Below are 13,819 nucleotides of genomic sequence, written 5' to 3'. Positions count from 1 at the left end.
TGTCTATTTTCATTAGACCTGTAGTCGCAGAAAAGTAGACCGTGGAATTCCATTTCATTTCATATACTCTCACTGATTGTTCTCGTCAATGTGAGTTTAGTTTAAACAATATTTTATTCAATAAACTGAACTGGATTGAACAACAGGCAAAGGCATATAGAAGTTCTCTCCAAACATATAAAACAGTTATATCTTATGTTTACAATAGACAATGGTGGACATATGTATAGACAGTGAGTTACTAACATGTATACATTTCTTGGAGTCTAATCGAAGGGTATTACATTTTCATTTTAGATTATGAAATTTATATAAAGATAAAAAGTATTGCATAAAAGTATTAAATAAAATATCAAATATTAAAGTGTTAAAATCTCTTGCTATCTTTAATGTATTTTTGCACTATGTTAAATATGTTAAAATTGGTATCATCTGAAAGGTCGGGGTTAATTGTAACATTTTGTTTGAGGTGGTGTAAATTATTTTTGAGAATTGTTCTTTGGGCAGAGTAGGCTGTATATATGAACCAGCGGCTGCCAGGCAGGATACGCCCACATTTTCGAGAGATGGATAGAGAACAAGCTAAAAAGAAAGCGATTTTTCGTACAATCAGGGGCCATAATTCAGGAAGTTACGGTCCGATATGCACGAATACCGAAAGGAATAGAGATCTTTGGATTATAAACTTACATGTCAAGTTTCAACAAAATCGGATAAAAATTGTGACCTCTATAGGGTCCACAACCTTGATATACCATATTTTTACGCTAATTGAGAACGAACGGCGGCCATTTTGTCTGTCAATTTTGGGCCGATTTTCATAAAATTCAAACTCAGCTGTCCTTAGGGTGTAACGGTAATATAATAATGCGGTTTTTTAAATCGGATAAAAATTATGATCTCTAATGGGTCCACAAGCTAAAAACGTGATTTTTCGTACAATCAGGGGCCATAATTCAGGAATTTACGGTCCGATATGCGCGAATATCGAAAGGAACCGAGATCTTCGGGTTATAAACTTACATTTCAAGTTTCAACAAAATCGGATAAAAATTGTGACCTCTATAGGGTCCACAACCTTGATATACTATATTTTTACGCTATTTTAGAACGAACGGCGGCCATTTTGTCTGTCAATTTTGGGCCGCTTTTCACAAAATTCGAAATCAGTCGTCCTTAGGGTGCAACGGTGATATAATAATACGGTTTTTTAAATCGGATAAAAATTATGACCTCTATAGGGTCCACAAGCTAAAAACGTGATTTTGCGTAAATCAAGGGCCATAATTCAGGAATTCACGGTCCGATATGCGCGAATATCGAAAGGAACCAAGATCTTTGTGTTATAAACTTACATTTCAAGTTTCAACAAAATCGGATTAAAATTGTGACCTCTATAGGGTCCACAACCTTGATATACCATATTTTTACGCTATTTGAGAACGAACGGCGGCCATTTTGTCTGTCAATTTTGGGCCGATTTTCACGAAATTCGAACTGAGTCGTCCTTAGGGTGTAACGGTGATATAATAATACGGCTTTTTAAATCGGATAAAAATTATGAGCTCTATAGGGTCCACAAGCTAAAAACGCGATTTTTCGTACAATCAATGGCCATAATTCTGGAAGTTACGGTCCGATATGCGTGAATATCGAAAAGAACTGAGATCTTTGGGTTATAAACCTACATTTCAAGTTTCAACAAAATCGGATAAAAATTGTGACCTCTATAGGGTCCACAAGCTAAAAACGTGATTTTTCGTACAAACAGGGGCCATAATCCATGAAGTTTCGATCCGATACATGCCAATATCGAAAGCAGTCGAGATCTTTTGGAGATAAACCTATATTTCAAGTTTCGTCAAAATCGGATAAGAATTGTGACCTGTAGTATGTCCACAAACAAATTGTGGACGGACGGACGGACGGACGTCTGGACGTCCGGACGGACAGGGGCGACGGCATAATACGTCCACATGAAAATGTGGGCGTATAAAAAATAATGGTAATTATCTTCGTCTGTAGAATTACATGTTTGTTTCACTAACAAAATGGTAGAATAAATGGTTATTTAAATTACTAGTTTTATTTCTTAATTGGCAATGGATAATATTTTCTTTCCTATTTCCAGTATTATAATATAATGGTAGTCTAAGTAATGGGTATACGCGTGAAAGGCCCGATTTAAATGTGCTTAACGTTTGTGAGGTTTTAATGTTTTAAGGTAAATTGTTCTAAAGTTTAACTGTGCAGGGAAAGAAACTATTAGAATACGATTTGGTTTTACAAAATGGTGGATTGAGGTTCTGATTTTTATTACGAAGATTATAAGTTGGTACTAAAGATTCAAATTTTTTTTAAAGATTTCAATGTGAGTTTATTCGTGACTTAATGCAACAAATGAAATGTATTAAGAATTCTACCCACCTTTGACATAAATAATTGGGCAAATAAAATATATTCAGAATTCTACCCACCTGCGACATAAATAATGGCACACATAATATGTGTTAAGAATTCTACCCACCTGCGACATAAATAATGGAACACATAAATTGTGTTAAGAATTCTACCCAAATATGATATCATTCCACACATATAATGTATTAAGAATTCTACCCGCATGTTACATAAATAATGTCACAAATAACACGTATTAAGAATTCTATCTACCTATGAAATAAATAAAGGCACAAATAAAATGAATAAAGAACCCCCCTCCCCCGAGACATAATTAAAGGTACAAACAAAATGTGTTCAGAATTCTACCCACCTGCGACATAAATGTGTTATCATACTGTGATTTATCATAAACCCATTTATTACATCTAACTTCTGTTTTATTACCATCTTCAGTATAATTATATATAGTACATTTAGACCAGCCATCTTTACTACTAGGTATAGACTGGTTAATCAAGTCTTCATGCCATGATCCTTGTATAGCATACGTATCGTTAGATAAAGACGGTACGGCACATCTGAAAGATAAAATTGGATTCGGAGTCGATCGGTCAGATTTCCACAGGTGTCCGGAAGTACACACTGAAAAACTTTAGTTAGACTGTCCTACTGCCAGTCGGTGCACAACGTTACTATGAATCGACCCTTTCTAGATCTGAGCTAGGGTAGCACTGCGGTCAGACTGCACATGCATCCTATCATTCCATCGATCTTGATTAGGCTTTACTTACTGGTAGGCTATCCGGGAGCAACGCCTTCAGAATGGGGTATGAATGGTCCTTAAGAATTCCATTGGCAACTGTATCCCCAGAGGCATGACTGTGCCTTTAAAGAGGAAAATGAAGGCGATAAAACTTTACTATTAGCTCTTCATTTTCAACCCTATGCTAAACCAGCCTCCCACTTACGACTGACATTCATTGCAAGTATCCTATCGTATGTCGACACAAACTGATTTCAACACTCGTTTAATAACATTTTAACATTGTTAAAGTACTTTTCGCTCACTTGGGAGCTTTTAAAAATAATATTCATACTTTAAATCGGTCGTATTTAGTTGAGTCACATTTTGCAGAGAGAAAGAGAGAGAGAGAGAGAGAGAGAGAGAGAGAGGGTATGTCATTTCGAGACTGACATATGGTTCAATTTAATTTCAATAATTCGCTTGCGCGTAGGGGTCTTTAGCATTGGGAGGAAACCGGAGGACCCAGAGAAAACCCACGAGGTTGGACAGGCGACCCTATTCCTTGTCACTTATAACTGGAGAATCGAAACTACGCCAGTTGACTCAATGACAGACCTTATGGTGCAACGCACACGTGCTAATCATTCGGCCATCCCCCACCTCGTCGATAATGAAGAACTTGACAACAATATCATGTCGTCTGCACACAAAGTGAGAAATTTTGTAGAGCACCTATATAGAGTAACACACCTCACTGGTTTCATTCTTTTTGTCTAGGGTATAAAGTTCAGTTGTGTATGGCGAGTGGTAATAACAATGGGGGTGAGGATGTAACATTTTTCATCTAAAGTTTGCTTATAATATAATAAAAGTCTTTTTTCGGAAGCTTCGCCTAAAGATACCGATAATGTATAATATAAATACAGTAAAACATGGGAATCTATTAACATATAATATACGAGGGTTGGCCGAAAAGTTCTAAGACGATTTTTGAAAGACCTGTACAAAGTCGGATGGATCGCTGACATAGCAATCATCGATTTATGAACAGGAACATTGTCTTGGGGGAACAGGAGGCCTTAAAGATAGTTAATCAGCAGAATACCCAAGGAATTCCAAAAGACTAAGTCATCACCTTTCCAGAAAAAGGAACCGAATTTTGGATTCTGGTTGAAAGTGATGCATCCGGGTCTCATCCATCGTTAGAAATCTGGCCAAAACATTGTAAGAATCTGCTTCAAAACGGCGCAGATCTGACACGTTTCTGATCCGCAGTCCAAAACTTTGGCAAAAACGTTTGTCATTCCTATCTCGTTGGCGATAATGTGCGCAATCCTCTCATGAGGAATGCCCACAACACTGGCAATATGTCGAGTTGTCAACCAAGGGTGTGATCTTATCAATGGGGCTCTGCAGCTACGCTGCGTCAGGGCCTGGCGACCTCGTGATCCGTCACCGTAAATTTACATCTAGAATTATTTTAATTACGTGTTATTTTCAGTGGCGGATTAAGCTCCACCAAGGCCTGAGGCGGCAGTTGCTGGAGGGCCTATTTAGTTTTTAAAGTTAGAGCCAAGGCAGTTGCTAACATTAAAAACGTAATGTAACTTTATATGCCCATAAATGACGTCACGTGGATACAATATATTAAGCAAGACATAACCGAAAACTTACAAGGATTTAACGTACATTGTAGGCCTACGTTTAAAAAATAAGATCAGATCTCCAAACAATAGGGCCTATTTAAAACGGCGTGGGCCTAATTAATTTCGGGTCAGGGCCTATGTTGATTCTCGTTGGGCCTAAACCCCACCCCCCTAACATTCATTGTCTATGCGTTTTTAATCGTATCAGACAAGTCTAAAAAAATTGTTTTTACAAAATCTTTGGGCTACTGGTTATTTTATCCGAATAACAATTTTTATTTATATATTTCATCATATATGTTTTTTCGGTTTATTATAAAATGTAATATTGTCTTGCTCTATAGTTTGTCTTTGTAAAGCGAACATGAGCACAATATATGGGGTTTAATATAGGTTAGGCCTGTTCTCCAATCCCTATAAATCTGAATAAAAATATTCTATGTGCCTGTTGTGCGTGGAAATGTGTAATAATAATCGACAATACCTCTATTTAGTAATCTGAGTATACACTTCTAAATAACCAACAGACCGGAAATTTCAATACACGATTTACTCCGTCCGTTAATATTTTTTAATATTAAAATAGCACACAACAACCTTTAAAATAAATTACCAACCCATAATTGGCATGGTACCACCTGAACGTACAGCTGTTTGCGTTGTTAGCCAGTAAAAAACAGTCAATATGCTAAATTTACCTTACCTATGCTCGGGTATGGCCAGTATAAAAACGGTCAAAATGATAAATAATCCATTGGCTAAAGCTGGTAAACACACCAAAAAATATATTCTTTTCTGATATAATCCAAATTCTCCCAAATATTCTAATACGTTATCAAACTTCATCCTGCTGAAGCACTGAATACGGAAAATACGTTGCTGCTAAAACCCCGATCACGTGATTACATACAGGTACAACACAGCGTTAGCCAAAAACATTCTTTGTTATGCCTGTGCAGTTGTGCGTAACAGGTGAATTGTTGTCCATAAGCATTCCGTTTTATATTGTGGATTTCAATTTTATATGTTCCAAGTATCACATTCATATAAACAACAAGAGTTTATGTTTTCCACATACCAGACTTAAGGGTTGTTAAATCAAAAATTGCATATTTTCTAAGAAAGTCAAATCATAATTATTTCTATATCTATTACTTAATCGGTTGTCAGATCACTACTATACAATTACAGGAATCATTCTAGCAATTAAAAAAAACATTCACGTAAAAATTGGAAATAATATCAACTCGCCCACGGTATTTGGAATTCGGATCATTTCTTTTCGTTGGATAACTAAGTCTACACACTAAAGCCAGAGTTGACACGATAGTCAAGGTCCGTGGTTAAACAGATAAGGATAATGATGCCTGGTTGAGCGAGACTTTTCAAACGTGCCCATGCAAAATTCTATGGAAGGATAACGTTGCCAATATTATTTCATTGTTCACGGTGCAAACTGCAAATGTCAGTAGTTCAAAATACGTATTTTAGTTTTATTATTTGCAATTTCCATCGCTCAACAATACCAATGTCACGGTGTTAAAATACAGAATACACTTTTCAATAATACAAAATACAGTATAATAGTTATTTTGCACATTACACTTCTGCATTCTGCATTTTGCATTACAGACCAATGCACAATAGAACTTATAATAGTAGAACAATACCTTATATGGGATCTACGACGAACCTCATTTGCATACGGAAAACAGTCCGGACTATGACGGAAATTAATGAAGTTAGCACACATATTCCTAGCACCGGATTCGATTTGGTGAAATAAAGATCTTGGAGCCAACAAAGCTAGTTTAGAAGTTATTGCGTGCGCAGTGAGCCTACTCTAACCAGATTCCCCCACATATTTAGTACGTTTACGGTAATATATCTCCAAAAGCCAGCATAGCAGGCTCCTGAATTTTTGTATCCTAGTAATTTATTCATCCCTTGACTCTGTGAAATACAAAACATTTTGGCACCGAATCTGATTTAGGTGCTTTTTGATGCAGCGTGGGCATACCCCTTATTTATTGTACCTACGAACCCCGCCTCGAATCCGTGTGCTAGGAAACTTTCGGTGGTATAACTCGATATGCCAACATAGAAAGTTAATGAAATTTGGCATGTTCATATCTTATTCATCTGTCGATTTGGTGAAATAAAGATCTTGGAGCCACCAAAGCTATTTTAGAAGTTATTGCGTGCGCGATTCCCCCATGGTTTAAGTATGTTTACGGTGATATTTTTCGAAAAGCCAGCATAGGAAGCTTCTGAAATTTTGTATTCTAGTAGTTTATTCATCCCTTGTCCATGAAACATAAAACATTTTGCTACCAAAGCTGGTTTGGGTGCTTTGTGATGCAGCTTGGGCGTACCCTTTGTTTATTGAACCAAGGATCCGGGTACTAACAACTTTGCCATGATATAATACGCCATCATAGAAAGTTACTGAAATGTGGCATGTTCATACCTTATGCATCTGTCGAGTTGGTGAAATAAAGATCTTGGAGCCACCAAAGCTAGTTTAGAAGTTATTTTGTGCGCAGTGAGCCTACCCTAAACCGAATTTCCAATATTTTAGTATGTTTACGGTAATGTATCTTGAAAAGCCAACATAGGAGATTTTTTCGAATTTTGCAGTCTAGTAGTTTATTAATCCCTTGATTCTGTGAAATAAAAAAACCCATTTTGCCACCAAAGCTGGTTTCAGTGCGTTTTGATGCAGCGTGGACGTACACCTTTTCTGCGTGCTCAGTTAGCCTAGTGTGCGATATATCAGTATGTTTACGGTAATTGTATTTTTATTCTTGGAGGTGGGGGCCGGGGTCTATTACATACTTTACATTAATATGTCTTAATATGTTGTTTTCTAATATAATTATCTAGGTTTTTATTGGCGCTGGGAATATGTGTGCTAACTTCAATAATTTCCGTCATAGTCCGGACTTTTTTCCGTATGCAAATGAGGTTCGTCGTAGATCCCATATAAGGTATATGTTCTACTATGCAAGGTTCTATTATGCATTTGTCTATTATGCAAAATGCAGAATGCAGAAGTGTAATGTGCAAAATAACTATTATACTGTATTTTGTATTATTGAAAAGTGTATTCTGTATTTTAACACCGTGACATTGGTATTGTTGAACAATGGAAACTGCAAATTATAAAACTAAAATACGTATTTTGAACTACTGACATTTGCAATTTGCACCGTGAACAATGAAATAATATTGGCAACGTTATCCTTCCATAATAGTCAACCTTGGATTTAAAATGAAAATGATATATTTGCTAATTTCTCAACTGGCACAAGTGAATTATACACAAGATTATTCTTTGACAAGGTAGGACTGTGTGTGTAGATGCCATGTATTGTAAGACTTTATTTCATCATGTTTTAAACATGTGACTTTAGAAAATACAATTCTCGCTTTAATACTTACCGCGAACGCCGCCGATAGAGTTAATTTTTGGGAACATTAGCTAATAAGAGCACACGGTCAAATGGCATACATGGTCATATGTCAGTGTGCCGGTTTCATCTGCGACGTTTATTGTTGTCAACTTGTCAGTGGTCGCGTTCACGCTCAACATAAATCGCCCTTTAAACACACCCCATGTTTTGGCAACATCCAGCCTGATAAGGACAATGTAGACTAAGTGATTAGCAAAACAATGAATAGGTTTCTAAAAATATTTACATATTATATGTTCAAACACTTAATGACAGGCGATATACATTTAACATACGTAGTCTGATTAAAACACAGGTCCTATTTCGTTTCGTTTTTTATAGTTCAAAATTTCGTTTTACTTGTCTTTACTACACTCGGATCTGGAAGAGTTGTTATATAACCCTAGTTCTGGATGATGTGAGGGATTAGCCAACGAAACGGTCTGTTACGGCGAATGTTTGGCGTGAGGTGCACGGAACTGTGGGTAACCCACTATAAACGTCATAGGTTCACAAGCCGCTCGTATGACCTCTGACGCGACCTTCCACAACAACTGGTCAGATCTTCACGTAGTAGAGGCCATCGAAAGTATAAAAAACGAAACGAAATGTAGATCTGTATTTTAATCAGATTGCAGATTAACACACGTGTGCACATATTTTCTGTTAGTTCCTATGTACTATGTAACCATAAACAATGTTAACTATAACCAATTAAAACCACTGTGTTACTATATTACTATATAGAGGATATTTGTCGTTTTGTCGTGAATAACATATTTTATTTCATCGAAAAGCAAGAAAACTTATAAACGTTTTCTTGCTTAGAGATGAAATAAAATATGTTATTCACGACAAAACGACAAATGTTCTATTTATTTTATGATTTTACAATCATTTTAGGTAAAAACAACATGGACTACTTTGTCCGCTTCTAGCCAATGGAATAACACTTTTATTTCACTGATAAAACGCGATATTCCACTACTGATCATAAAATAAATATAGATATACCATGCAATGAAATTATTTATGAATAGTTCCAAGACGGACGAAAAGCGCTTTAAAATGTTAAAATGTTATTAAACCAGTGTTGAAATCAGGTATGTCGGCATACCTGTTATCTTTTCATCGTTTACCGTAAAACAAGGTCGTGCAGCTTTATAGTTGTGCTAATAATATTGGGTATGTATATATTAGGTGGATCTTTAATCTGTAAACTACAATAAAAAATCGGAGATTGTAACAGTTCCATATAACGCCCATAAGGGACTCCTGTAGACTTCAACGGGATCCATATTTTAAATTCACCTGCAAATCAAATGTTTCAAATCTTTAATCACATTGCATAATATCTAGGTAGCCTTGAGAATGATTAACTGATAATGTTTAAAATTAACATCTGTTTATCTCCACAACAGGCCTATACTTAAGGAACCTTGAATAAACAGATCTTTGAAGTAACAAAATGCTCTTAGTAAAGTTCATTTCGAGACTGACATATGGTTCAATTTAATTTGCTTGCGCGTAGGGGTCTTTAGCATTGGGAGGAAACCGGAGGACCCAGAGAAAACCCACGAGGTTGGACAGGCGACCCTATTCCTTGTCACTTATAACTGGAGAATCGAAACTACGCCAGTTGACTCAATGACAGACCTTATGGTGCAACGCACACGTGCTAATCATTCGGCCATCCCCCACCTCGTCGATAATGAAGAACTTGACAACAATATCATGTCGTCTGCACACAAAGTGAGAAATTTTGTAGAGCACCTATATAGAGTAACACACCTCACTGGTTTCATTCTTTTTGTCTAGGGTATAAAGTTCAGTTGTGTATGGCGAGTGGTAATAACAATGGGGGTGAGGATGTAACATTTTTCATCTAAAGTTTGCTTATAATATAATAAAAGTCTTTTTTCGGAAGCTTCTCCTAAAGATACCGATAATGTATAATATAAATACAGTCAAACATGGCAATCTATTAACATATAATATACGAGGGCTAGCCGAAAAGTTCTAAGACTATCTTTGAAAGACCTGTACAAAGTCGGTGGTTTCCATTTAATATTCTACGTAGTGGATGAGTTCAAAGCCACAATCATGGATCGCTGACATAGCAATCACCGATCTATGAACAGGAACATTGTCTTTGGGGAACAGGGGGCTATAAAGATAGTTAATCAGCAGAATACCCAAGGAATTCCAAAAGACTAAGTCATCACCTTTCCAGCAAAAGGAATCGAATTTTGGATTCTGGTTGAAAGTGATGCATCCAGGTCTCATCCATTGTTAGAAATCTGGCCAAAACATTGTCAGGATCTGCTTCAAAACGGCTCAGATTTAACACGTTTCTGATCCGCAGTCCAAAACTTTGGCAAAAACGTTTGTCATTCCTATCTCGTTGGCGATAATGTGCTCAATCCTCTCATGAGAAATGCCCACAACACTGGCAATATGTCAAGTTGTCAACCAAGGGTGTGATCTTGTCAATGGAACTCTGTAGCTACGCTGCGTCGGGGCCCGGGGACCTCGTGATCCATCACTGCACACGCCCCCACCCGCACCGTAAATTTACATCTAGAATTATTTTAATTATTTAATTTTATCCGAATAACAATTTTTATTTATATATTTCATCCTATATGTTTTTTTCGGTTTATTATAAAATGTAATATTGTCTTGCTCTATCGTATGTCTTTGTAAAGCGAACATGAGCACAATATATGGGGTTTAATATAGGTTAGGCCTGTTCTCCAATCCCTATAACTCTGAATAAAAATATTCTATGTGTCAATTGTGCGTGGAAATGTGTAATAATAATCGACAATACCTCTATTTAGTAATCTGAGTATACACTTCTAAACAACCAACAGACCGGAAATTTCAATACACGATTTACTCCGTCCGTTAATATTTTTTAATATTAAAATAGCACACAACAACCTTATTTCAATTAAATTCTTCTCACCTTCAGATTTTTTTTTTTTTTTGAGTTTTTCTTTTAAAATAAATTACCAACCCATAATTGGCATGGTACCACCCACCTGAACGTACTGCTGTTCGCGTTAGCCAGTAAAAAACAGTCAATATGCTAAATTTACCTTACCTATGCTCGGGTATGGCCAGTATAAAAACGGTCAATATGATAGATAATCCATTGGCTAAAGCTGGTAAACACACCAAAAAATATATTCTTTTCTGATATAATCCAAATTCTCCCAAATATTCTAATACGTTATCAAACTTCATCCTGCTGAAACACTGAATACGGAAAATACGATGCTGCTAAAGACCCGATCACGTGATTGCATACAGGTACAACACAGCGTTAGCCAAAAACATTCTTTGTTATGCCTGTGCAGTTGTGCGTAACAGGTGAATTGTTGGCCACAAGCATTCCGTTTTATATTGTCGTGGATTTCAATTTTATATGTTCCAAGTATCACATTCATATAAACAACAGGAGTTTATGTTTTCCACATACCAGACTTAAGGGTTGTTAAATCGAAAATTGCATATTTTCTAAGAAAGTCAAATCATAATTATTTCTATATCTATTACTTAATCGGTTGTCAGATCACTACTATACAATCACAGGAATCATTTTAGCAATTAAAAAAAACATTCACGTAAAAATTGGAAATAATATCAACTCGCTCACGGTATTTGGAATTCGGATCATTTCTTTTCGTTGGATAACTAAGTCTACACACTAAAGCCAGAGTTGACACGATAGTCAAGGTCCGTGGTTAAACAGATAAGGATAATGATGCCTGGTTGAGCGAGACTTTTCAAACATGCACACGTAAAAGTCAACTTTGGATTTAAAATGAAAATGATATACTTGCTAATTTCTCAACTGGCACAAGTGAATTATACACAAGATTATTCTTTGACAAGGTAGGACTGAGTGTGTAGATGCCATGTATTTTAAGACTTTATTTTATCATGGTTTAAACATATGACTTTAAAAAAATGCATTAATACTTACCGCGAACGCCGCCGACAGAGTCAATTTTTGGGAACATTAGCTAATCAGAGCTCACGGTCAAAGGGCATACATGGTCATATGTCAGTGTGCCAGTTTCATCTGCGACGTTTATTGTTGTCAACTTGTCAGTGGTCGCGTTGACGCTCAACATAAATCGCCATTTAAACACACTCCATGTTTTGGCAACATCCAGCCTGATAAGGACAATGTAGACTAAGTGATTAGCAAAACAATGAATAGGTTTCTAAAAATATTTACATATTATATGTTCAAACACTTAATGACGGGCGATATACATTTAACATACACAGTCTGATTAAAACACAGGTCCTATTTCGTTTCGTTTTTTATAGTTCAAAATTTCGTTTTACTTGTCTTTACTACACACGGATCTGGAAGAGTTGTTTTATAACCCACGTTCTGGATGATGTGATGGATTAGCCAATGAAACGGTCTGTTACGGCGAATGTTTGGCGTGAGGTGCACGGAACTGTGGGTAACTCACAATAAACGTCATAGGTTCAAAAGCCGCTCGTATAACCACTGACGCGACCTTCCACAAGAACTGGTCAGATCTTCACGTAGTAGAGGCCATCGAAAGTATAAAAAACGAAACGAAATGTAGATCTGTATTTTAATCAGATTGCAGATTAACACACGTGTGCACATATTTTCTGTTAGTTCCTATGTACTATGTAACCATAGACAATGGTAACTATAGCCAATTAAAACCACAATATTACTATATTACTATATATAGTATATAGAGGATATTTGTCGTTTTAGAGTGAATAACATATTTTATTTCATCTCTAAGCAAGAAAACGTTTATATTTTCACTCATGATATTTTATTTCATCGAGAAGCAAGAAAACTTATATTTTCACGAATGCGTAGCATGAGTGAAAATATAAACGTTTTCTTGCTTAGAGATGAAATAAAATATGTTATTCACGACAAAACGACAAATGTGCTATTTATTTTATAATTTTACAATCATTTTAGGTAAAAACAACTATCCAGTGGAATAACACTTTTATTTCACTGATAAAACGCGGTATTCCACTACTGATCATAAAATAAAGACAGATATACCATGCAATGAAATTATTTATAAATAGTTCCAAGACGGACGAAAAGCGCTTTAAAATGTTAAAATGTTATTAAACCAGTGTTGAAATCAGGTATGTCGGCATACCTTTTATCTTTTCATCGTTTACCGTAAAACAAGGTCGTGCAGCTTTATAGTTGTGCTAATAATTTTGGGTATGTATATATTAGGTGGATCTTTAATCTGTAAACTACAATAAAAAAATCGGAGATTGTAACAGTTCCATATAACGTCCATAAGGGACTCCTGTAGACTTCAACGGGATCCATAGTTTAAATTCACCTGCAAATCAAATGTTTCAAATCTTTAATCACATTGCATCACTTTCCATTTATTAGTAGTAACATTCCAATATCACCAGCTTATGGAGTGTTTGTGTCTCAATTGGTAAATATAACTTGATTGGTAAATATAACATGTCTCTCTCGGCTATTATTCTAGATATATTTAATTGACGCGTATACA

This window comes from Patella vulgata, chromosome 2 (genome assembly GCF_932274485.2).
Source record: "Patella vulgata chromosome 2, xgPatVulg1.2, whole genome shotgun sequence".
Taxonomy (NCBI): domain Eukaryota; kingdom Metazoa; phylum Mollusca; class Gastropoda; family Patellidae; genus Patella; species Patella vulgata.
The sequence above is the reverse complement of the archived record's forward strand: the minus strand, read 5'-3'. Positions refer to the sequence as shown.